This window comes from Mesoplodon bidens (assembly GCF_964165515.1).
Source record: "Mesoplodon bidens genome assembly, chromosome: 8".
In the NCBI taxonomy this organism is placed as follows: domain Eukaryota; kingdom Metazoa; phylum Chordata; class Mammalia; order Artiodactyla; family Ziphiidae; genus Mesoplodon; species Mesoplodon bidens.
In genome coordinates, this window is record NC_138165.1 from 100,366,344 (window position 1) to 100,391,500 (window position 25,157).

The 25,157-nt window shown below is 40.5% G+C and overlaps 1 protein-coding gene across 6 annotated transcripts in view; it reads right to left on the minus strand.

Moving 5' to 3' along the window:
* DOCK10 (dedicator of cytokinesis 10) overlaps positions 1 to 25,157 on the minus strand; it is a 293,328-nt gene that overhangs the window by 180,501 nt on the left and 87,670 nt on the right. The window contains exon 2 of one of the 6 annotated variants that reach the window (XM_081241943.1): positions 1,047 to 1,090. The exons of the other annotated variants lie outside the window; for them this stretch is intronic. The gene's annotated coding sequence lies outside the window, so the exon portion shown is untranslated. The remainder of the gene's footprint in view (positions 1 to 1,046; positions 1,091 to 25,157) is intronic. 6 annotated transcript variants of the gene reach the window in all.

The window sequence follows — 25,157 nt, forward strand, 5'->3', positions numbered from 1 at the left end:
TGTAGGTCTCAGGAGGTAAGAATTCCCACTTAATTAGGATTTCATGGGGACAAGGGGGGTAAAGAACTCATTGCTTACAGTTTAGTGAGCCCATCTTAGAATCTAATATCAATCAGTGAAGGGGTTTTAATTTTTCCTTTTTAATCATGGACTTTAACATTGGTCACAGCCTTCCACTAGGAAAAATATTATAACCTGTATATACTCATATATCTTACCAGTAAGCATCTTGATACAATATTTAGGAAATGAGGAAAACTGATTTTAATTTTACCCTTTTTCTCAGTTTCCTGATGGGTATATAGGTACTTATCATCCATGTTGAAGTTTTTTCTGCTTTATGGTAAAGGCACCCAACCACCCTCAAGAAGTCAGCTTTAGCTTGGTCTGGTGCAAAACGGGAAATCCCTAAGAAGCAAGAATTCATGCTTCTGGAGACCACATTTTAACTCACTCCCCCATGCCCACAAACTCAGAGCCAGAGCATAACAACATGACAATAACAACAAACATACAAAAGCTAACGTATGATTTTTAAGCTTATGTCTCACACGAATAATACAGCCTGGATTGTTAATGTTCTTTAAAATGTTGTTTAAAAAGTCATGCAGCTAATTCTACACCTAGAATATAGTGTTCTTTTTCCATTAAAAACATAATCAACCACCAAGCAACTTCTTTTCCCTGGACTATGTTTCCTCTGTCTTTTAACGAAGACTGAAAGGCATTCTGGGTCGAGGCAGATGATTGCTCTCACAAATGATCAAGTGAAAGCACACAAATGGGAGTTGAGGGTCCAAATCAATGCTATTATCATTGATCTGCTAAGGACTACTGCCCGACAGTAATTTCTCCCTGGAGACACATGCATCTCTCTGCTGGCTGGCTGGATCCCATGCGAGCCTCCCACTGCTGGCAAAGTTACCTACAGACCTGAGTTATTTCTTTTAAAATAAAAGAAGCACCCCAAATTGCCCTCCTCTAGTCTTTCCAATTGCTAATTACCTTGCTTTCAATATGAATGTCACCCAATGTTTAATAATTACCTTGAAAATCACGTGTTTTATGGAAGAGCCAAGGTCTTTCAAATCTGTGAAGCTCCAATGGAAAAATTGGTTAATTTATATAACATCAGTATTACGTATGTTTTAGTCTTGTGGTAGTCTTTTTGTTTTTGTTTGGTTTGGTTTGAACTGCAGATGGATGTGTCTTTACAAAGGGAGGGCGATGAGGCATTCTTACCTAAGTAATTTTGACGAGGAAATAGATTGCCACGTACATGTCAAACGCTGAACATGCAAGCGATCAACCATTCAGACCAAGGACTGCTTGCTAGTGGAGCTGACTGATAGTCTAGCTGCAATTTCTGCAACCGGTATGCCCCACAAACCATTTGGTTAGTAGTGTCATAATGCATTTATCTTTTTTAAGGCCTCTGTAAGGAGGCCTTAAAAAAGCTAATGCAATACTTTGATTTAAGTGTTTAATGCCCTGCATTGTAGAAATTGGAGAGTAATGGATGGGTCTTGGCTTTTCAATCAAGAGCTTCTTTGTGTTTTACAGAGGATTAATTGCTGGATTTTCTTTATTTAGCTGTGCACACTAGAGTACATTCTTGACCTTTGGGTGTGCGGTAGCTCATCAAGGTCTCCAATTCAAGGACAAATTTACTTCTTTTTTTTCTTTTTTTTGTGTGTGTGTGTGTGTGTTACGCGGGCCTCTCACTGTTGTGGCCTCTTCTGTTGTGGAGCACAGGCTCTGGATGTGCAGGCTCAACGGCCATGGCTCACGGGCCCAGCCACTCCACGGCATGTGGGATCCTCCTGGACCGGGGCATGAACCCGTGTCCCCTGCATCGGCAGGCGGACTCTCAACCACTGCGCCACCAGGGAAGCCCTAATTGACTTCTTGCTCTTTGTTCTGCACCTCTCCAGGTGGACAAAGGAAAAACAACAGGAAAATGAAGATTGGATGGCTCTGAAAGGGGCACTAATTATCTATTGAATCTGGTTTATGAGAATGGGTACAAATGCTGAGTGGCTCTGAGGACATATCCTAGTCCTGGTCCAGTGCCAGATATCAGTGACAGAGGGGATTAAGTCAGAGTGCCCAGGCACAGTCCAGGCGGGAGATCACCGTACACACAAAACAACTACAGAAATTTAAGAACGCAGATATGGGACTTCCGGGTAAGATGGCGGAAGAGTAAGACGCGGAGATCACCTTCCTCCCCACGGATACACCAGAAATACAGCTACACGTGGAACAACTCCTACAGAACACCTACTGAATGCTGGCAGAAGACCCCAGACCTCCCAAAAGGCAAGAAACTCCCCACATACCTGGGTAGGGCAAAGCGGAGAGATTCCCGCACAGAGGATCGGTGCCGAGCGGCACTCACCAGCCCGAGAGGCTTGTCTGCTCGCCTGCCACGGCGGGCGGCGCTGGAAGCTGAGGCTCGGGCTTCGGTCAGAGCGCAGGGAGAGGACTGGGGCTAGCGGCGAGAACTCAGCCTGAAGGGGTTAGTGCACCACGGCTAGCCGGCAGGGAGTCTGGGAAAACTCTGGAGCTGCCGAAGAGGCAAGAGACTTTTTCTTCCCTCTTGGTTTCCTGGTGCGCGAGGAGAGGGGATTAAGAGCGCTGCTTAAAGGGGCTCCACAGACGGGCGCGAGTCACGACTGAAAGCGCAGAGCCCAGTGACGGGCGTGGGACGCTGGGGCTGTTTCTGCCGCCGCCAAGAAGCCTGTGTGCGAGCGCAGGTCACTGTCCACACCGCCCTTCCGGGAGCCTGTGCAGCCCGCCACTGCCGGGGTCCCGGGATCCAGAGACGGCTTCCCTGGGAGAACGCACGGCACGCCTCGGGCTGGTGCAACGTCACGCCGACCTCTGCCGCTGCAGGCTCGCCCCGCACTCCGTGCCCCTCCCTCCCGCCCGGCCTGAGTGAGCCAGAGCCCCCGAAGAGGCTGCTCCTTTAACCCTGTCCTGTCTGAGCGAAGAACAGACGCCCTCCGGCGACCTACACGCAGAGGCGGGGCCAAATCCAAAGCTGAGACCCAGGAGCTGTGAGAACAAAGAAGAGAAAGGGAAACCTCTCCCAGCAGCCTCAGAAGCAGCGGATTAAAGCTCCACAATCAACTTGATGTACCCTGCATCTCTGGAATACATGAATAGACAACAAATCATCCCAAATTGAGGAGCCAGGAGTCAGTGCTGTGCCTCTGAGGTGGGAGAGCCAACTTCAGGACACTGGTCCACAAGAGACCTCCCAGCTCCACATAATATCAAACAGCGAAAATCTTCCAGAGATCTCCATCTCAACACCAGCACCCAGCTTCACTCAACGACCAGCAAGCTACAGTGCTGGACACCCTATGCCAAACAACTAGCAAGACAGGAACACAACGCCACCCATTAGCAGAGAGGTGGCCTAAAATCATAAAAAGTCCGCAGACACCCCAAAACAGGCCACCAGACGTGGACCTGCCCACCAGAAAGACAAGATCCAGCCTCATCCACCAGAACACAGGCACTAGTACCCTCCACCAGGAAGCCTACACAACCCACTAAACCAAACTTAGCCACTGGGGACAGACACCAAAAACAACGGGAACTATGAACCTGCAGCCTGCAAAAAGGAGACCCCAAACACAGTAAGATAAGCAAAATGAGAAGACAGAAAAACACACAGCAGGAGAAGGAGCAAGATAAAAACCCACCAGATCTAACAAATGAAGAGGTAATAGGCAGTCTACCTGAAAAAGAATTCAGAATAATGATGGTAAAGATGATCCAAGATTCTATTTCCCAGATCCAAAATCTTGGAAATAGAATAGACAAAATGCAAGAAACAGTTAACAAGGACCTAGAAGAACTAAAGATGAATCAAGCATTGATTAAAAACACAATACATGAAATAAAAAATACTGTAGATGGGATCAATAGCAGAATAACTGAGGCAGAAGAACGGATAAGTGAGGTGGAAGATAAAATAGTGGAAATAACTGCTGCAGAGTAAAATAAAGAAAAAAGAATGAAAAGAACAGAGGACAGTCTCAGAGACCTCTGGGACAACATTAAACACACCAACATTCGAATTATAGGGGTTCCAGAAGAAGAGGAGAAAAAGAAAGGGACTGAGAAAATATTTGAAGAGATTATAGTTGAAAACTTCCCTAATATGGGAAAGGAAATAGTTAATCAAGTCCAGGAGGCACAGAGAGTCCCATACAGAATAAATCCAAGGAGAAATACGCCAAGACACATATTAATCAAACTGTCAAAAATTAAACACAAAGAAATCATATTAAAAGCAGCAAGGCAAAAACAACAAATAACACACAAGGGATTCCCGATCAGGATAACAGCGGATCTCTCAGCAGAAACTCTACAAGCCAGAAGGGAGTGGCAGGACATAATTAAAGTGATGAAAGAGAAAAACCTGCAACCAAGATTACTCTACCCAGCAAGGATCTCATTCAGATTTGATGGAGAAATTAAAACATTTACAGACAAGCAAAAGCTGAGAGAGTTCAGCACCACCAAACCAGCTTTACAACAAATGCTAAAGGAACTTCTCTAGGCAAGAAACACAACAGAAGGAAAAGACCTACAATAACGAACCCAAAACAATTAAGAAAATGGGAATAGGAACATACATATCGATAATTACCTTAAATGTAAATGGACTAAATGCTCCCACCAAAAGGCACAGATTGGCTGAATGGATACAAAAACAAGACCCATATATATGCTGTCTACAAGAGACCCACTTCAGACCTAGAGACACATACAGACTGAAAGTAAAGGGATGGAAAAAGATATTCCATGCAAATGGAAACCAAAAGAAAGCTGGAGTAGCAATTCTCATATCAGACAAGATAGACTTTAAAATAAAGACTACTAGAAGAGACAAAGAAGGACACTACATAATGATCAAGGGATCGATCCAAGAAGAAGATATAACAATTGTATATATTTATGCACCCAACATAGGAGCACCTCAATACATAAGGCAAATACTAACAGCCATAAAAGGAGAAATCGACAGTAACACAATCATAGTAGGGGACTTTAACACCCCACTTTCAGCAATGGACAGATCATCCAAAATGAAAATAAATAAGGAAACACAAGCTTTAAATGATACATTAAACAAGATAGACTTAATTGATATTTATAGGACATTCCATCCAAAAACAACAGAATACACATTTTTCTCAAGTGCTCATGGAACATTCTCCAGGATAGATCATATCTTGGGTCACAAATCAAGCCTTGGTAAATTTAAAAAAATTGAAATTGTATCAAGTATCTTTTCTGACCACAATGCTATGAGACTAGATATCAATTACAGGAAAAGATCTGTAAAAAATACAAACACATGGAGGCTAAACAATACACTACTTAATAACGAAGTGATCACTGAAGAAATCAAAGAGGAAATTAAAAAATACCTAGAAACAAATGACAATGGGGACACGATGACCCAAAACCTATGGGATGCAGCAAAAGCAGTTCTAAGAGGGAAGTTTATAGCAATACAATCCCACCTTAAGAAACAGGAAACATCTCGAATAAACAACCTAACCTTGCACCTAAAGCAATTAGAGAAAGAAGAACAAAAACATCCCAAAGTTAGCAGAAGGAAAGAAATCATAAAGATCAGATCAGAAATAAATGAAAAAGAAAAGAAGGAAACGATAGCAAAGATCAATAAAACTAAAAGCTGGTTCTTTGCGAAGATAAACAAAATGGATAAACCATTAGCCAGACTCATCAAGAAAAAAATGGAGAAGACTCAAATCAATAGAATTAGAAATGAAAAAGGAGAAGTAACAACTGACAGTGCAGAAATACAAAAGATCATGAGAGATTACTACAAGCAACTCTATGCCAATAAAATGGACAACCTGGAAGAAATGGACAAATTCTTAGAAATGCACAACCTGCCAAGACTGAATCAGGAAGAAATAGAAAATATGAACAGACCAATCACAAGCACTGAAATTGAAACTGTGATAAAAAAATCTTCCAACAAACAAAAGCCCAGGACCAGATGGCTTCACAGGTGAATTCTATCAAGCATTTAGAGAAGAGCTAACACCTATCCTTCTCAAACTCTTCCAAAATATAGCAGAGTGGGGAACACTCCCAAACACATTCTATGAGACCACCATCACCTTGATACCAAAACCAGACAAGGATGTCACAAAGAAAGAAAACTACAGGCCAATATCACTGATGAACATAGATGCAAAAATCCTCAACAAAATACTAGCAAACAGAATCCAACAGCACATTAAAAGGATCATACACCATGATCAAGTGGGGTTTATTCCAGGAATGCAAGGATTCTTCAATATACGCAAATCAATCAACGTGATACACCATATTAAAAAATTGAAGGAGAAATACCATATGATCATCTCAATAGATGCAGAGAAAGCTTTCGACAAAATTCAACACCGATTTATGATAAAAACCCTGCAGAAAGTAGGCATAGAGGGAACTTTCCTCAACATAATAAAGGCCATATATGACAAAGCCACAGCCAGCATCGTCTTCAATGGTGAAAAACTGAAACCATTTCCACTAAGATCAGGAACAAGACAAGGTTGCCCACTCTCACCACTCTTATTCAACCTAGTTTTGGAAGTTTTAGCCACAGCAATCAGAGAAGAAAAGGAAATAAAAGGAATCCAAATCGGAAAAGAAGAAGTAAAGCTGTCACTGTTTGCAGATGACATGATACTATACATAGAGAATCCTAAAAATGCTACTAGAAAACTACTAGAGCTAATCAATGAATTTGGTAAAGTTGCCGGATACAAAATTAATGCACAGAAATCTCTGGCATTCCTATATACTAATGATGAAAAATCTGAAAGTGAAATCACGGAAACACTCCCATTTACCATTGCAACAAAAAGAATAAAATATCTAGGAATAAACCTACCTAAGGAGACAAAAGACCTGTATGCAGAAAATTATAAGACACTGATGAAAGAAATTAAAGATGATACAAATAGTGGAGAGATGTACCATGCTCTTGGATTGGAAGAATCAACATTGTGAAAATGACTCTACTACCCAAAGCAATCTACAGATTCAATGCAATCCCTATCAAACTACCACTGGCATTTTTCACAGAACTAGAGCAAAAAATTTCACAATTTGTATGGAAACACAAAAGACCCCGAATAGCCAAAGCAATCTTGAGAACGAAAAATGGAGCTGGAGGAATCAGGCTCCCTGACTTCAGACTATACTACAAAGCTACAGTAATCAAGACAGTATGGTACTGGCACAAAAACAGAAAGATAGATCAATGGAACAGGATAGAAAGCCCAGAGATAAACCCACGGACATATGGTCACCTTATCTTTGATAAAGGAGGCAGGAATGTACAGTGGAGAAAGGACAGTCTCTTCAATAAGTGGTGCTGGGAAAACTGGATAGGGACATGTAAAAGTATGTGATTAGATCACTCCCTAACACCATACACAAAAATAAGCTCCAAATGGATTAAAGACCTAAATGTAAGGCCAGAAACTATCAAACTCTTAGAGGAAAACATAGGCAGAACACTCTATGACATAAATCACAGCAAGATCCTTTTGGACCCACCTCCTAGAGAAATGGAAATAAAACAAAAATAAACACATGGGACCTAATGAAACTTAAAAGCTTTTGCACAGCAAAGGAAACCATAAACAAGACCAAAAGACAACCCTCAGAATGGGAGAAAATATTTGCAAATGAAGCAACTGACAAAGGATTAATCTCCAAAATTTATAAGCAGCTCAGGCAGCTCAATAACAAAAAAAACAAACAACCCAATCCAAAAATGGGCAGAAGACCTAAATAGACATTTCTCCACAGAAGATATACAGACTGCCAACAAACACATGAAAGGATGCTCAACATCTTTACTCATCAGAGAAATGCAAATCAAGACTACAATGAGATATCATCTCACACCAGTCAGAATGGCCATCATCAAAAAATCTAGAAACAATAAATGCTGGAGAGGGTGTGGAGAAAAGGGAACACTCTTGCACTGCTGGTGGGAATGTGAATTGGTACAGCCACTATGGAGAACGGTATGGAGGTTCCTTAAAAAACTACAAATAGAACTACCATATGACCCAGCAATCCCACTACTGGGCATATACCCTGAGAAAACCATAATTCAAAAAGAGACATGTACCAAAATGTTCATAGCAGCCTTATTTACAATAGCCCGGAGATGGAAACAACCTAAGTGTCCATCATCGGATGAATGGGTAAAGAAGATGTGGCACATATATACAATGGAATATTACTCAGCCATAAAAAGAAATGAAATTGAGCTATTTGTAATGCGGTGGATGGACCTAGAGTCTGTCATACAGAGTGAAGTAAGTCAGAAAGAGAAAGACAAATACTGTATGCTGACACATATATATGGAATTTAAGAAAAAAAAATGTCATGAAGAACATAGGGGTAAGACAGGAATAAAGACACAGACCTACTAGAGAATGGACTTGAGCATATGGGGAGGGGGAAGGGTAAGCTGTGACAAAGTGAAAGAGCGGCATGGACATATATACACTACCAAACGTAAGGTAGATAGCTAGTGGGAAGCAGCCGCATAGCACAGGGAGATCAGCTCGGTGCTTTGTGACCGCCTGGAGGGGTGGGATAGGGAGGGTGGGAGGGAGACGCAAAAGGGAGGGGATATGGGAACATATGTATATGTATAACTGATTTAATTTGTTATAAAGCAAAAATAAATAAATAAATAAATAAATAAATAAAAAAGAAGGCAGAAAAGAAGAAAGAAGGCAGACAGATACTTGGAGAGAGAGAAAAATAGGTTAAAATCTATTTGGTCAGCATAGCATAGGGAGATCAGCTCGGTGCTTTGTGACCACCTAGAGGGTTGGGATAGGGAGAGTGGGAGGGAGGGAGACGCAAGAGGGAAGAGATATGGGGATATATGTATAAGTATTGTTGATTCACTTTGTTATAAAGCAGAAACTAACACACCATTGTAAAGCAATTATACTCCAATAAAGATGTTTAAAAAAAAAAAAAAAGAACGCAGACATGAAGTGTCAAGTGAAGACTATGAGTGAAGAGCACGAGGTTAAGGTCAAGGGGGACTTTATACAGGCATGGAGACTTGAGTCTGGGTCTGGACAATGGTAGTGAGACAGGAGATAGATGGGCCCCAGGCCGCGGAGCTGGAGCTTGTCCCTTGTGGAGAGATGCTCCAAGAGGAAGATAATAGCAGGAGGATAATGAGAGGAGCTGAGCCCTCCCCAGATAACAGACAAAGGCCCACGTATTCATCATTCTCGAAGCCAAGGAGACCTTCCCGACTACATAGGCACAGAAAGGTGCTTGAAGGTCAAAAAGGGAGGAGCGGCACCCCACAGTAGGTGATGTCAACCTAGGTATAGGTCTCTTCACTAGAATCCATCTTGGCTAAGAGATGCGCCCACACACATGTGAGGACCCTGAGATGTACAAAATACAGACTCAGAACAAGGCAAAGCAAGATGACTGGCCAACGGAAACCTGGAAGAAATGCCCCATATAAGTGATTCAAACTACCATGAGGGCGTGACTCTCTCTCTCTCTCTCTGCGTCCACCCATGTGTGCCTATTCACACGGACTCTTTTTTCCTCCTAATAAACACTTTACTTGTTTCACTAGTTTCTGTCTTTGTGGGAATTCATTTCTACAAAGCCAAAGGGCCAGGGCCTTGTCACCGGCCACTGGTCTAGTGGCTAGGATTCAGCGCTCTCACTATTGCGGCCTGACTTCAATCTCTGGCCGGGAACCAAAATCCTCCTTCCATTCGCTGCAGGCCAAGGCCACCCGAGATCAGTAGGACTTTGAAAGTCACCTTCATAAGAACCCCCAAAGGAGGCATTCTCCAGTAGATGCAAGAATCACACGGGAAGATTGTTAAAATTGCGGATTCCTGGGCTTATCCAGGACCTCAGTAGGTCTGACAGGAGGTCCAGGAATCTGGCTTTGCTAACAAACATCCACGTGATTCATTTGAAGATGCTACACAGACCACATCTTGAGAAACTATGACTCAGAAGCTGGTTCACCTGATTGTTTTCTTAGTCAGAGAATCATATAATAGGATCCAATGGGGCATCACTCCCAGTGCTAACTGTTCTTCATTTTCTTTACTAGACTCAAGTCTTATTTGTAAAATCAAATATTTCCTTTTCTCTTAGGTATACTCAAAAAGAGGTAGAATTAGCTGACCAGCTACGTTGCCCTAAACATTTAGGACACTGAGGAGAAAACCCTGGTGTGTAACTAGTTGTCAAAAACTGGGCCTTAGACGTGCCCCCTCTGTCCTTCGATTTCACTTTGTTTCTTCTTCATTGGCCATTTCTCTGCTTGGACGTTTGTAACCCTGGTCATACTGGCCTCTCAATTATTATCTAAACAGATTTTCTTAAACTTGGCGTTAGTGACATTTTGGGCCAGATCGTTCTTCTTGTAGGGGGTTGTCCTCTGCATTGCAGGATGTTTAGCAACAACCCTGGCTGGCGTCTACCCACTCGATGCCAGTAACACCCCCCTGGTCCCCTGCTGTGGCAGCCAACAATGTCTTCAGACATCATCACATGTCCTCTGGTGGGTGAGGGAAGGAGGGAAAAATCACTCCTGCTTGAAAATCTCTGGTCCAAATCCTAATGCAAATTATTCTGCCTCAGTATTGCTTTGATGATGGCTTTCAGGCCCAGAGATCTCGGGACAGATGATGGAAATTTCTCTTCAGATCAGGGTTAGCTCCTACGGAAAGCCAAGTTAAGAATCACTTGGCATTTGGGTCTTTTGTTCCTCCTTGCTTGGAGGAACCCCGGGGCTACTGACTTTCAAGTCAGTCCCCTCTCTTATTCTCTATATGCCTCAAAATCCCACTATCAGAATTAGTCTGTGAGTCTGGATTTCTGGGGTGTCCCTAATCAAGTACAGCTATCACTTTTCTGGAAAAGAGCCGAAGCCATTAGAATCTTCAGTAACCTAGCATGATACATCATAAGAGGCAAGCTGGCCGCCTAGGCAAAGCCCCAAGGACGTGGAGATGAAGACAGACATTTTAACGGTGTGAAGGATAAAGCTGAGAGTGTGGTGTTTGCCATGGTAGGTAAGACCACTGTGCTGGAGTCAGTCAGCCTGCGTTTGATTCCTGGCCTTCCTGCTTACTTGCTGAGGGTCTCCAGACAAGTGTCTCAACCTCTCTGAACCTGAGCTTTTCACCTGTAAAATGAAGGTAACCATAGTACCTGTTTCACTGAGTGCTGTGAAGCTTAATAAAAGAATATTTGCAAGAAAATGCTCAGAAGATGTTAGCTCTAAGTTTGGTTGGGGTGAGGAGGGGTCTTGAGCTGGGCTCTGTGTATTGGGCGGGGGGCGCAGATGTCCCAGCTGTTCACACACTGAGCTTGGAGAGGTGGGGTGGGAGCACAAGAAGGGCGCTAGCTGCTTTGAAAGCAGCAGTAAAAGGGAAAGGACCTTCCCAAAATGGAGGGAGTGGCTAGGAGACCCCGTTGGCTTGGATGTGGATAATTAGGTTAAAAAGCCCCTCCTCCCATGCACACTCCATCCTTCCACAAGTGACCCCTTTGTGCCGTGTCTTGCAATACTGGTGATTTCATTTTGAAATCCCCACTGTGCACAGCTACAAAAGCTTCCAATTATCCTATTTCTGTCATCTCCCTTCATCCCACACAAAAGACCCAAATGCCAAGGAAGTTAAAGAAAGCCAAGATTTAACCAATATCATATGATTTTTTTTTCAATCTTTTCATGGTTACTTTTCTGCCTAAGCGAGACTGTAAATTCCCAGAGCAATGAACAGTGTTGGCTTTATGTCTGAACCATGCTGGGTCCCTTACTGGCATGTGGCAAATACCAACACTGTAATTACCAATTTGATGTTGTGAACAGAGAAAAGGGCATAGCACTTTCTTTTTCTCTTTTTTCTGCTTCTCTTTTCCCACAACTTTCTGAGGCCACAGCAAGGTATTAAAGTACACTGACAAGGAGACATGTAATCTGACTTTGCTCCCATTTGCAAGGATGTCACAGATTGGGAAGGAGATACATTACCTAGATTGTATCAAAAGATCTTTGGCAGCCTTTAAAATTGGCCTCCCTCTTGCTTTGCTTGGCATTCAGGGTGATGCTTTCAGAAAACAGTTTTGAATTTGTGTTCCCTTCTTATCTCTCTGTGCCCATAACAGCTGAGTGGAGACTGCCGTTGAGAAGTCATTTCTTTTGTTCTTCTAGGCAGAGTGCATCTGTGCTCATAGTGAGAAGAGCATCGGATGACAGTCAGGACTCCTGTGTTCAAGAATCAGTCCATTCACTGATGGTCTAAGCAACCTTGGGCAAAGCAGTAACCTCTCTGAACTTCTTTGACCTAAAGGCTTTTTCATCTCTAAAATTTTTATGTTTTTAAATAAAACTTGTATTATCCATTTTCAGATAGTCTGATGACCGGGCTGAGAAAATAAGCTTTTTGTCTGTTTTATTTTAACCTCAACGGCCAATTGGAAAGGAAAGCAATCTGCAGTCAGAGCACCTCTTTCTGCACGCCAAGTCCAGATGGTGTACCCCCAGACGCTACCTGTGCTTCATTCCCTGTTCCAGCCAAATTTCATTTCAGAAGTCAATAGCTGTGCCTTCTCACTAGATGACATTGTCCTTGACATGGCTCATAAACAGACCATTTAAAAGAATTTGGGCACTGTTCTCATACCCACTTGTTGTACTGATAGTCTTTGACTTTCCTATGAGACATCTCCTCTACCCCTCATCTTCCAGAGCTCATCCAACAAGTGCTCTGACCACACCTGGATTAAAAAGACCCTTTTCTCTGAACTTGAGCCTTGAGAAGAAAGACACAAAGCTCTGGTAGGTACCAAAGCCTGCCCCAAACCCTGCACGTTACAGCTCCAGGGGCCCTCCTCCTACTTCCTGTGTTACAAGGCCTTCTGGTGAGTTCTGCCTCAGTCTGATGGGCTCGCTCCACCTTCACTCTTTATTCGCCTTGATTTAGCTCAAGCCATTTTTTGTTGGTAACCATATAATTTTTGCAACCATTTGTTTATTTCCTCTGTGAATGGGTACAGATATTGTGCTAAGTATTTAGGGAAATCAGAAAAGTAAAATAACTTCTTTGCCTTCACAGAGTTTAGAGGAGATAGTTGGGCACATGCTGTAAAGAGATGTTTGTGTTAGAAAGCCCTAAAAATCAAACAAAGAAAAATCTCAATATTCTTTCTCCAAATATTCTCTTAAGTGCTAAAACCAACAAAAAGCTCATTACCTTTCCTTCCAAATACTATTTCACATGACTTTATCATCATGCTAATAACACCATCATCCATGTAGGTGATAAAATTGGGGACCTGATTCTCCTTTTCTTTTTTTTAATTTAATTTTTATTTTCTATTGGAGTCTAGTTGATTTACAATGTGGTGTTAGTTTCAGGTGTACAGCTAACTGATTCAGTTACACATATACATATATCCATTCCTTTCCAGATTCTTTTCCCACTGATTCTCTTTTTCAACTTCGCTTATCCCATATCTGCATAACCAGCTCATTGCTAAACCTAATGATTATATAGTTCTCTTTTTTTTTTTTTTTTTTTTTTTCGGTTCGCGGGCCTCTCACTGTTGTGGCCTCTTCCGTTGCAGAGCACAGGCTCCAGACCCGCAGGCTCAGTGGCCATGGCTCACGGGCCCAGCTGCTCTGCAGCATGTGGGATCCTCCTGGACTGGGGCACAAACCCGTGTGCCCTGCATCAGCAGGCGGACTCCTAACCACTGCGCCACCAGGGAAGCCCTATATATGTTCTCTTAATCATCCCTCCCACTGCAGTCATTTTCCTGTTTAAAGCCAGGTTTGACCACATCATCCCCCAGGTCAGAAGCTTTAAATGGCATCCCCCTTGTCCATATTCGTGCTTCCCAAACTGTGCTCTAGAACTTCAAGATGTGTGGGCCAGTGTTCCAGATAAGAAATAGTCAATGTCAAATAAACTTGAGAAACAACGGATTGAACAAAGCTAAACTGGCTTTTTCACGGAAGAACTCTCAGAGCTTTAAATTTCCAATGTGCAACGTGAATCTCTCAAGGAGTGTGCACTATGCAATATTTCCCACACTGAGTTTTGCACAGAAGCATTTTCTTACAGAGCATTTATTATTCTGTGTCACATAGTCTGAGAAATGGTCTCTGCAACCTGCATTCGTAGTGAGCCACCGGGTGAGACAGAATTTAAAATATTTGAGAAAAAGAAGATGACAGCAGCTTCTTTTCCAGAGTTGAGAGAAATTGCAGGGGTTTGCATGACAAAGCAGCAAAGTCTGAATTAGGGCAGGTGCTGGGCTGCTTGGTGCTAAAACAGAAAAATGACAGCATGGTAGCTGGGTGACAGGGTGGCTGGTGGCTTCGGGGTAAGACTTCTGTACCTTTTCCAATTTTGGTCCTGTTCCTTCCCCAGAGTAAGCACCAGCCCAGACGTCCACTTCTCCCAGGAGTGACTGTGCTGAGCAGTATAACCAAGCTACTTGTGCACATCAGTTAGAGAAACACACAACTTAAATAAGTACTTAAAACAATTTGCTTAAATTGGACCAAAGGTAACATCTATTTAGGTATGTGGCTTTGGGTTTGTTGAACCTCTGTGAAATCTCAGCTTAACAGGTTAAGGCAGGGACAGATTTTCATGGTTGTGTAGTAAGCACTGAATAAGCACTGTAGTCAGCATGGAAAATAATTCATGACCCAGTTAAGGTGAAAATATGGATGTCTGAATCCTCCCTCCATCCCTGCCCTCCACCTTTCCCCTTCAAGAGTTGGCAGTATCTCTAGTCTGGCTTGTAAACAGATTTTTAAAAGGATTTGTTGCATTTGATGCATTAGTATCCACATCTTCCACCTGCATTATGTTGCTGAAAATTACATTAAGTGTCAGATATTTATTACCACATTCCCCTCTTATTGTTTTACAGTCAAGAAAGGATAGTCTGAATTGTTATTATTCAATTATATCCGTGGAAATCTTTCTGAATTAGGAGTTGGAGTGCACAATTTCTCGAAGTCAAAATATAATCTCTAGCCCTACATGGACATTAATATCAAAATCATTTTCCACTCAGACTAGCCAAACATACTGTAACATATTACAGGCAGTGTAGTTCTCACTGGCTCCTTGAAGTTGGAACCTTGAATTAAAGTAAAACTGATGCAAATTTATAAGAGAATGACAATCAGGCAGCCTATGGCTCAACCTGGTCCCATAATTGTGTTTTCCTGCCAACATTGTTTTAAAATATTTGAATTAGTTGCCAGCATTTAAAAATGGGAAGATTTTACATAAAAAGCCCTGGTTATTAGCTTCTCTTGGAAAATTCAAGATCTACTCATACTAATCCTCATTTCTTGTGTGTGTGTGTGTGTGCTCTTTTTTTTTAAATTTTATTGGAGTCTAGTTGATTTACAATGTTGTGTTAGTTTCAGGGGTACAGCAAAGTGATTCAGTTATACATATACATATATTCATTCTTTTTCAGCTTCTTTTCTCATATAGGTTATCACAGAATATTGAGTAGATTTCCCTGTGCTATAACTAATCCTCCCTTCTGACATTGAAAAAATTTCCCAAGTGGAGCAGTGGCCGTACCCCGTGGATGGGCCATAGTTTCTTTAGTTTGCTCTGCTCCCCACCACTCCCTTTTGTCTCCTTGTCTAGCCTGATTCACTTGTTCCCTGCAAGCCCTGTAGGCATTTGAGTTTGGAACCTTTGACTTAAAGTCACATTTCAGATAATGATGTTTAGAATGAAATAATGCCATTTGCAGCAACATGGATGCAACTAGAGATGATCATACTAAGTGAAGTAAGTCGGAAAGAGAAAGACAAATACCACATGATATCACTTATAGGTGGAATCTAAAATATGACACAAATGAACCTATCTATGAAGCAGAAATAGAATCAGGGACATAGAGAATAGACTGGTGGTTGCCAAGGGGGAGAGGGGTAGGAGAGGGTTGGATTGGGCGTTTGGAAATCGCAGATGCAAACTGGTATATACAGAATGGATAAACAACAAGGTCCTACTGTATAGCACAGGGAACTGTATTCAATATCCTGTGATAATTCATATGGAAATGAATATGAAAAAGAATGTATATATATATATATATATATATATATAACTGAGTCACTTTGTTGTACAGCAGTAATTAACACAACACTGTAATTCAAGTATACTTCAGTAAAAAATTAAAAAAAAAACCACCATGACTTTTAGTAAGACTACTGTAACTGGGAATCTGCAGGAAGCCTTGCTTGATCCCTCTACATTAAACAACAAGCCTAAAGATTTCTACTGCCAATATATTTGTAGTTAATCCAGGTCTATATTAGATGGCTAATTTACTCCTGAGAATTCCCCATGTGTGAATAATGCACCAATATCTTGAACGAAGTAATAAAACTGTGTTTTGGTTCTAACAGTCCTGCCAGAACACCCTCTCCTTGCATGTATGGAACAAGAGAATATTTCTGGCATTGATTAAGCCATAGAAAGCACTAAATTTCTTTTTTAATTTTTCAAAATAAAAAACATTTTGAGGTAGAGTCAGCTCGTGGGAGAAATTGGTGTGGCAATTAATGGCATGGTTCAACACTTCTTCATATAAAAGATGGGAACATAATGCTAAGCAAAACTTCGAAGAAGTGATGAAATATTTGTTTTAAAGAGGAAGCAAAAATTTTGCAAGCAGTAATTTCATATTAATGATGAAGGAAAGATAAGAGATTTAATATTAATGGTTATCGTGATACTACTAAGGTATTTATAAATTTAAAATTATTTCTACCGTACATTTTAAGGACTATATCACATATCTGGATAAGGAACTCAGCACTTGTGTTGATCATTTTCCTCATTCAATGAAATAAAGACATGAGATTGTAAATAATCTTGAAAACACTAGCTAGATCTAAAGCTCTATTATGGTATGAGCGTATAGCTATGAAGCCTTAACAAATGTTCTTATTTATTCTCTACAATTATCCTTGGGAAACTAAGAGAATACTAGTCTCCTTTCTTCATATAGGGTCCCCGTGTTGGTAATCATGTAAGTCATGATGAGAGACCACAAGAGTCTTTCAAATAATTTGATGGTTTCATGGTACTCTTTCCAGATATGCTATGGTTGCATTTTTCTTGCACTTTGAAAGATCGTCAAGGGCTGATTCTGACATACCTCATAGTTTCTAGCAACTACACAGTCATATTGACATTTCTCCTGCCACAGGAGGAGAAATGTCATAATCCATTACTTAGTAACGGATTTATCCCAGAAATCCTCCCTCCAAAGCACCAATGCCATTTTCTTGGCTATTCCACCATTTCCACAGTCATGGCTTCCCGGCTGGGATGGCTGAGATCAGGTGTGAATCACTCCTCACTGCCCCTATCCAGGTTGCCAGTGGAGTAAGTACCCTCCCGGCCTCTCTGTTCTCAGCACTAAACAACACAACTTTAAACTGTCCTGGGAGTATAATCCAAATATGATGCCAAGACTTTTCTTGCTGACGTCTTTTGTATTAAATGACAAATGCATATAGCTTAGCTTCACTGTTTCAACAGTCAATTGGACTGTAAACCAAATTCTGCCCTCTGCAAGAAAAAAAAATGCATGAAAAAATTTAATAAATCATGAAGAAAATAAAGAATGTTAATAAGAATCTGGCATTGCTCCCAGCTTTTCTTAAACCATGAATGACAAGTAACTGAAAATATGGAATTAGTGTAATGTAGAATGGGAAATTTTTATTTCAAAAACAATAGCAGGGGCTTCCCTGGTGGCGCAGTGGTTGAGAGTCTGCTGGCCGATGCAGGGGACGTGGGTTCGTGCCCAGGTCCGGGAAGATCCCACACGCCGCGGAGGGACTGGGCCTGTGAGCCATGGCCGCTGAGCCTGCATGTCCGGAGCCTGTGCTCCACAACGGGAGAGGCCACAACAGTGAGAGGCTCACGTACCGCAAACAAACAAACAAACAAACAAACAAAAACAATAGCAATGATGATATGAGCAACTGAGAAGGGAGAAAGTCAAAATTAAAATGAAGTTCTGAAGTTCTCCAGTGCAGGTTCAAGCTCATTTCCCCCAACTTGTTTTGATATATCATTAACAATGGACAATTAGCAACTTCCCAGGCTTAAATTTAATCCTCCTACTATAAAATTTAATAAGGTTGGCCTTACATGTAGGGAGTACAGTTACTCCTATGTGGGTTAATTCAGGGAAGGACTGTTTGGCCCTGGAAGATACCTGGAGCTCCTTATTACAAAACCTACTTGTTTCTTACTGCCTGCAAAGCAAGGTTTAATATGCAAATAATTGCAGAGGGATAATATAATATTCACATCCACTGCAGAGCAAAGAGAAGTAGGACGGAAAAGTTCAAGGAGGCAAGGAGGCACTTGGAATGTGTGTGTGGTTGGTGTGAGATTCAACTAGATGTGTGTCAGGGACATAAAGACTATTCAGTCTGAAATCATCATGCTTTTACAATTTGGTCTGAAATTCAAAGAACCATTTTCTCCACATTACTTTTCAAAATATTTAAAAATTTATATTTGAGGGGAGGACGACAATGCAGGATGCAGTTGGTTAGAACACATTAATAAGCCTCTTGTGGGAATTTTCCATAGTGAAATTTACAAGACTCTCTGCATTTAGATGGATGTAATAAAAAATATGCCACAGAATTTAACATGAATCACAAAAACTCTTTAAATGGTAAGCTGCTGTAAAAATAAAAGCCATTTGATACTCATTCAAAATGTAATGTGTCATTCACTTTCTAAATGCAAATGATTCTTTAATACAGCTTAATATTTCAACCAAAGCTCTTTGAAATAGATACCATTTGACTCACCAATAATTCCTTTTTGAGGGCTTAAAGAAGCATAGTAACCAAGAGACCAGGAATAAAACCATGATTTTTCATGATTATTCCATGGGTTTAAATATAGGTCTTTACATATTTCTAAGAAAGTACAATTGATGGTCTTGAATATCATCAACAAATGGAAGTTTACATTTTCCCTTCAGCAACATGTCCTCCAAAATGCAGAACTCCCTCCCCTTCATTCTTTTGTTCTTCTTTTCTTCTCCCTTAGAAGGGATTAGTGCTGTTGTAAGAACTCATACTTCATGGACACAAGACTGGGAGAAAGAAGACTGCAGAATGGTTAAAGGTAGAGACATAGGGCCATCCTGCCCTCTTACACTGCCAAGTCACTTCTAGTGTGGATGTCAGAGCAAAAATGCTTCTTTTTGGTGGGTTATGCCAGTATCACTACATCAGATAAGAGATACTCATTTCATAGAAGAGAAGAACTCTTATTAATCAGCTTTTTAGTTGCTAGAAAAAATATTAATAATTATTGGTTGATTTTAAGAAACAATTCTGTCTAGTATCTGATGACATGCATTTTCTCCAAAACATAACCTTTAAACTTTTTAAGTGCATATTTAATGCCAAGTGCTTTCACTTCACAGTGTGTGCAGCGGTTAAAGAGATCGGGTCAGAATCCTGAAAGTATCTAAATTTCATGTTGTGTAGGAGTGGGGGCAGAGCCTGGCATGCGGAAAATATTAAGTAAATGTTTGCTGACTGCATGCTCCACAACAGGCACTGTTAGGGGTCCTTCTACGGCAAGGTCAATGTTCACACTCAAGGCTGGTCTCAAATTTACTTTTCTGCCCTCGTCTCCCGTATGATGCTGTATATAGTCCACAGTCCAGCTCTTCTAGGGTAGATTCTTGCCTTCCTTATCCTTCTAATGAAACCTCATTGAACGTTGTGTTTCGCTCATGGTAATTACCTTACTTCTCTTTAGAATGTACTCACTTAGTACAGGCCAAATGCCGTCTTGCTGCAGTGTCTTCTTAGATACAGAGCCAGTGGCTTAATTACCTTTTTACCCTTGAGAGAGCTTAGTCTCAGAACTCTAATACAGCAGGTGCTCCATAATTATTAAGAATTTATGTGGCTTCCCTAAAACTCCCATATAGCACATTTAACTCTGAAGCCTACAGCACTATTTCTTTAGAATTTATTTGAAAATGCTTAAAGAAGCAACTTGAATTGTACTCATTTACACAGGAAGGGCCATAAGGCCTCAGAGAAAACTTTATAATATTTTCCTTTTCACAGGACTATTTTCAGAGAAATCAATTTCACTCCACCCATGTTTCTTGTATACAAAAAAATACTTTTCAAAGAGCCATGTTTAAATGCTGAGTGAAATGCTACTTTTGGAAATTAGAATGTATTATTAGTCACTGCACTGTGGCTTCCAGGGAATGTAATATTTACTATCTATAGCAGAATTGAGCTAACTGATTAGCATTATCCTGTAATAAACGCAAGTGGGCACAACAGACTCCCTGACACCTTCAGATATTTGGCAAACAAAGTGCTCAGCCTATATACCGTCCACTCTCAGCCCTCTCTTTCCTTCCAAATTCTTTCAAAAGACATTTCTGAGGGGCCTGCCTATTCTTAATACCAAAAAATCAGGTGGGCTGCTAGGAAAAAATAGATGGATGGTGCCCCAGTCATGGCTCTATCTCTATACCTTATGCTCATTTTAGAAAGAGAACCCTATTTGATAAAAAGCATAGCTTCTTTGCATTAGGATATAACACAGGCTACTCTGAAAATCATGGCCTCTTTGTACTAGAATGATGTAACACATGCTATTTTTTTTTCAGAGATTATTCTCCTGATTTATTTTTTAATTAATTTCTATTGGCGTATAGTTGATTTACAATGTTGTGTTAGTTTCTGCTGCACAGCAAAGTGAATCAGTTATACATATATCCACTCTTTTTTAGATTCTATTCCCATATAGGTCCTTACAGAGTAGAGTTCCCTGTGCTATACAGCAGGTCCTTATTAGTTACCTATTTTATATATAGTAGTGTGTATATGTCAATCCCAATCTCCCAATTTATCCCCCCTCTTTTCCGCCTTGGTAACCATAAGTTTGTTTTCTACATCTGTCACTCTATTTCTGTTTTGTAAATAGGTTAATTTGTACCATTTTTTTAGATTCCACACATAAGCAATATCATATGATATTTGTCTTTCTTTGTCTGACTTACTTCACTCAGTATGACAATCTCTAGGTCCATCCAGTGACTATTTTGAATACACAAAACTATCACCGGTCTGTTAAGATTTATATAAGACTGAATTTCTACTTTTCTGCAACTGTAAGTTCCTGGATGTAATTCCCAGGGCAACAAAAAGGAAATGTTTGATTTATTCCTATTTTCTAGAAGTCTTAAGTATTTATTTCCTCCTTCTGGAAGTCACTAAGACTACCACTACCTCTGATAGGTGAATTGTGAAACTGATCACATGTGGTTGTCAAACAGCATTCCTGAGACAAAGCAGAAGGACCCTCATTCTAAAGATGCAGAAAAATTCTAAGTGTCACAAAGAGTATAATGGGCTATAGAGCAAGCTTCTTTGGAAAGGGACCTTAATACTTGCTGGGTTTATGGCCAGTTATATTTTATTGAGACTGTGAACAAACATGGATTAAACTCTTCAATGCCAGCTAACTCATGGTTATAGAGTTAAATATTTCATCTTAAGCAGATATTCAGGTAAAACAATAGAGACTCACATTTAACCACTGAAATTAAAGAGGAGGGAATTACACACACCTTTGGGAACCCCTTTGGTCTAAAATAGTGTAGGTGCTAAAAAAAGTAAGAGCTCTTGAAACGACCCCTTTCATTGGGCACAGAATACGCCAGGATCAAACAAATAAAGTTTCATCTATCTTTTAGTCTTATCCAATATGAAGAATGGTTTGATGATCTACATAATAAGTAAAAAATAAGGGTTTGCCCAGTGGCTTGGCAATGGGTAGGATATATATAAAGTATTATTTTATAATCAAGTATCTAAAATTATCATTTTATTTGGTGACTATGACAGAAAGTAGGTTATATCAGTGACTATCATAAGTCACTTAAGTCACTTTACCAAATTACAGTAAGAAATTAAACCAAAAACTGGCTCCGTGTCCACATGTCCTGGGTTATGATCATGTTTACCTTTGTGATTAAATAGATCTCTTGGTGAGAGAGATCTCACCAAGTTATATTAAGGTTATATTAAAAAGTTATATTAATATAAATAAAAGTTATATTAATTTTGTAAAAAAAGAAAACTACATATATGTAGGTGTTAATAATGATTAATTGTAGGGATGTGAGAGGAATGTGGGAATGTGTGTAAGAAGTTTGAATAAAATCTCTCAAATATTTTCACTGTTTCATTTTATACCGATATTCGTTATTTACATTGTTCACGTGGTATACACTTCTTTTACAATTTAAAAAAATATATAAGAGAAAAACTGATAGGTGTTATTCTGTCTTGGTTTTTACTCTTTTGCAACTGTAGTTTTCTCATCACGATCATTATATATTTTGGGGAAACATCTAAAGAGAAATCACTAGCTGAATTTGAATGGATTCATCTAATTCTGTACTTTGGCATGTGGAGACAGATAACCACCGGGAAAGTAAAACAATGTTAAAATATGACCATGATCAGGCACGTAAAAGGGAGCACTGACTGGGAAATTGAGCCTGTGAGAAACAAAAGTGGCAAGGACAAAGCTAACAGAAAATGATACGTCTAGTTTTACTGACTGAAATAATTCCCATGTGGTATTTAAAGAGGAGAGTCAGAAAATATCCTCTAAGAACTAAGAATAGTTTAAACTTTGGATTCATTAAACCACAAGTATTATGAGTCTAAGCACAAAATAATCTAGGGTGGGGCAGGTTCTGGGGCTCAGTAAGCCCTTCTCCGCGCCGTAGATGGTGTGAGTCAGGTCTCAACTACATCATCCTACAGCCGATCTGGTCTCAACTTTCCACTGCCTATGTGGCCTTCAGCACATTACTTCTTTTGATCTATTTGACATTGCATATTTAGCATTCTTTGTAAAGCAGTGATAAATCGACATTTATTGCTGAAAGGTAAGAGATGAAATGAGAATATCGGCTAAGATTTATGAATTGTAGCTCAAAAATTGTGTCCTCATTGGCTTTATCCTCACAAGGTTCTGAAATAACAGGTTCAGTCCTAAGTGGCTAAATAAGGTAGTAGATTACATTTTCCACACACACCAGGCTCCATTTAAAACTCTGTGTATCAGGCTAATGGATGTACTATCATAGTTGAATCCATATCAGTCTGTATAGCTACATGGATGCAGACCTGTAAATTAACTGTGCATATATGGATATAATGAGGCTGAATGCTTAAAGACAACACAAGGTTGGAAAGTTTCTTTGACTGCAAAACAAACAGAGCCACAGACACACACAAGCACACAAATCTACCCATACAAACTTCAACCAAATAGGGGCAGAAGGTTGGGAGGGTAAAATGAAAGTAGGGTTTGCCAAGCCCAGGCAGTAACACCTTCAGAGAAGCACAGTGTCCACTGGAAAACATCAGGGCAAATCTGTTCAGCCATGATTTCTTTACCTCTCTGTGGTCTCAGCTTGAGATTGGGCTCTCTGCTTTTGCCAAGGGAGTTTTCACAACGTGCCTCTGTTTGTCGAAGTAGCAGTCCTCCCAAACTGAGGCAACAGGCTTCTTCCAATACTTTAAATTTTACTTAGTGACACTAGAACCCCACAATCCTGTTTCTTTTTTCAATCTCCATCTTTACGTAAGTAATCTAAAGTCTTGAAGATCCTTCATGACCTTAACCACATCTGTAGTGAAATACACTTGCTCTGATAACAGATCTAAAAAGCTTCCAAAGGAAAACTTAAGTGATTCCAGTGGTGTTTACTGCTTTGTGGTAAACTCAGGTATGGTTCATAATTTCTTTTTGTTTTAGCTGTGCAAAACAAGATGTATATGTGATCAGACTCTTTATTCCCCGTATCTTTGCAAATGAATACTACAGGGCTGTTCATGGAGACAACATTTCTAGAAATGTTCATTGGTTCATTTGCCTGTCAGTCAAAACGAAAGTCTCCAATGGCTATTGCATCAGACCCTGAAGATGTGATTCTACACCAGTTCCATCAGTTACAGATCTGCCATGCTCCACTCAACACTCAGAGCTAAAGGAACAGCATGGATACACACAATCTTTAACTGAAAACCCATCAGCATTCTTTTTCAACAGCATGGGCAAAACTGGGATGAAATATGGCAGCCTTATGAAAGAACAGATATCTTTAAGAGAAAAAAAAAAAGAAAAAACCTAGGGTGGAGGAATGACACTGAAATGTTCCATTATTTTAGAGTGGTACAAAAGCAGACTGGTTTTTTTGTTTGTTTGTTTTGTTTTTTTCGGTACGCGGGCCTCTCACTGCTATGGCCTCTCCCGTTGTGGAGCGCAGGCTCAGCGGCCATGGCTCAGGGGCCCAGCCGCTCCATGGCATGTGGGATCTTCCCGGCCCGGGGCACGAACCCGTGTCTCCTGCATCGGCAGGTGGACTCTCAACCACTGCGCCACGAGGGAAGCCCGAGCAGACTGGTTTTAAGCAAACCTTACAAAAGGACCCTTTAACATCCTCACGGCCACTTTGATTTAAGAGAGGAAAAGGCATTTCACACTTCATTTCGCTCCCTGCTCTGTAAGCCTCTTCCCTGCCTACATCTCTTTGTCCTTGATCCTGATCTCTAGCTTTTGGTCCACTTATTTCTTCCAAAGGCTTTCATTTGGGGAATGTCATTTGGTTCACTGGCTTTTTCACTGAGTCCCCTTTTTGAATAACTCTTGTTTACTTGCTAAGTCTCTTAACATTTTAGTTGCCTTATCTGGTGGAAAAATGAACAGTCAGGCATACCAAAATGTCTCCTTTGGAATTAACACGAAATCGTAAGCAGTGTATGTTTAACTTACAGAAGTCATTACTTCAATTATGACACAGGTGGGCAGGAGATATTTTCATCATTTCACAGATGAAAAAGAGGCACATTCTCTTCAGGAACAGGGGACAGAAGCACTGTGCTAAGTGTTTTTCCTCAATTTTCATT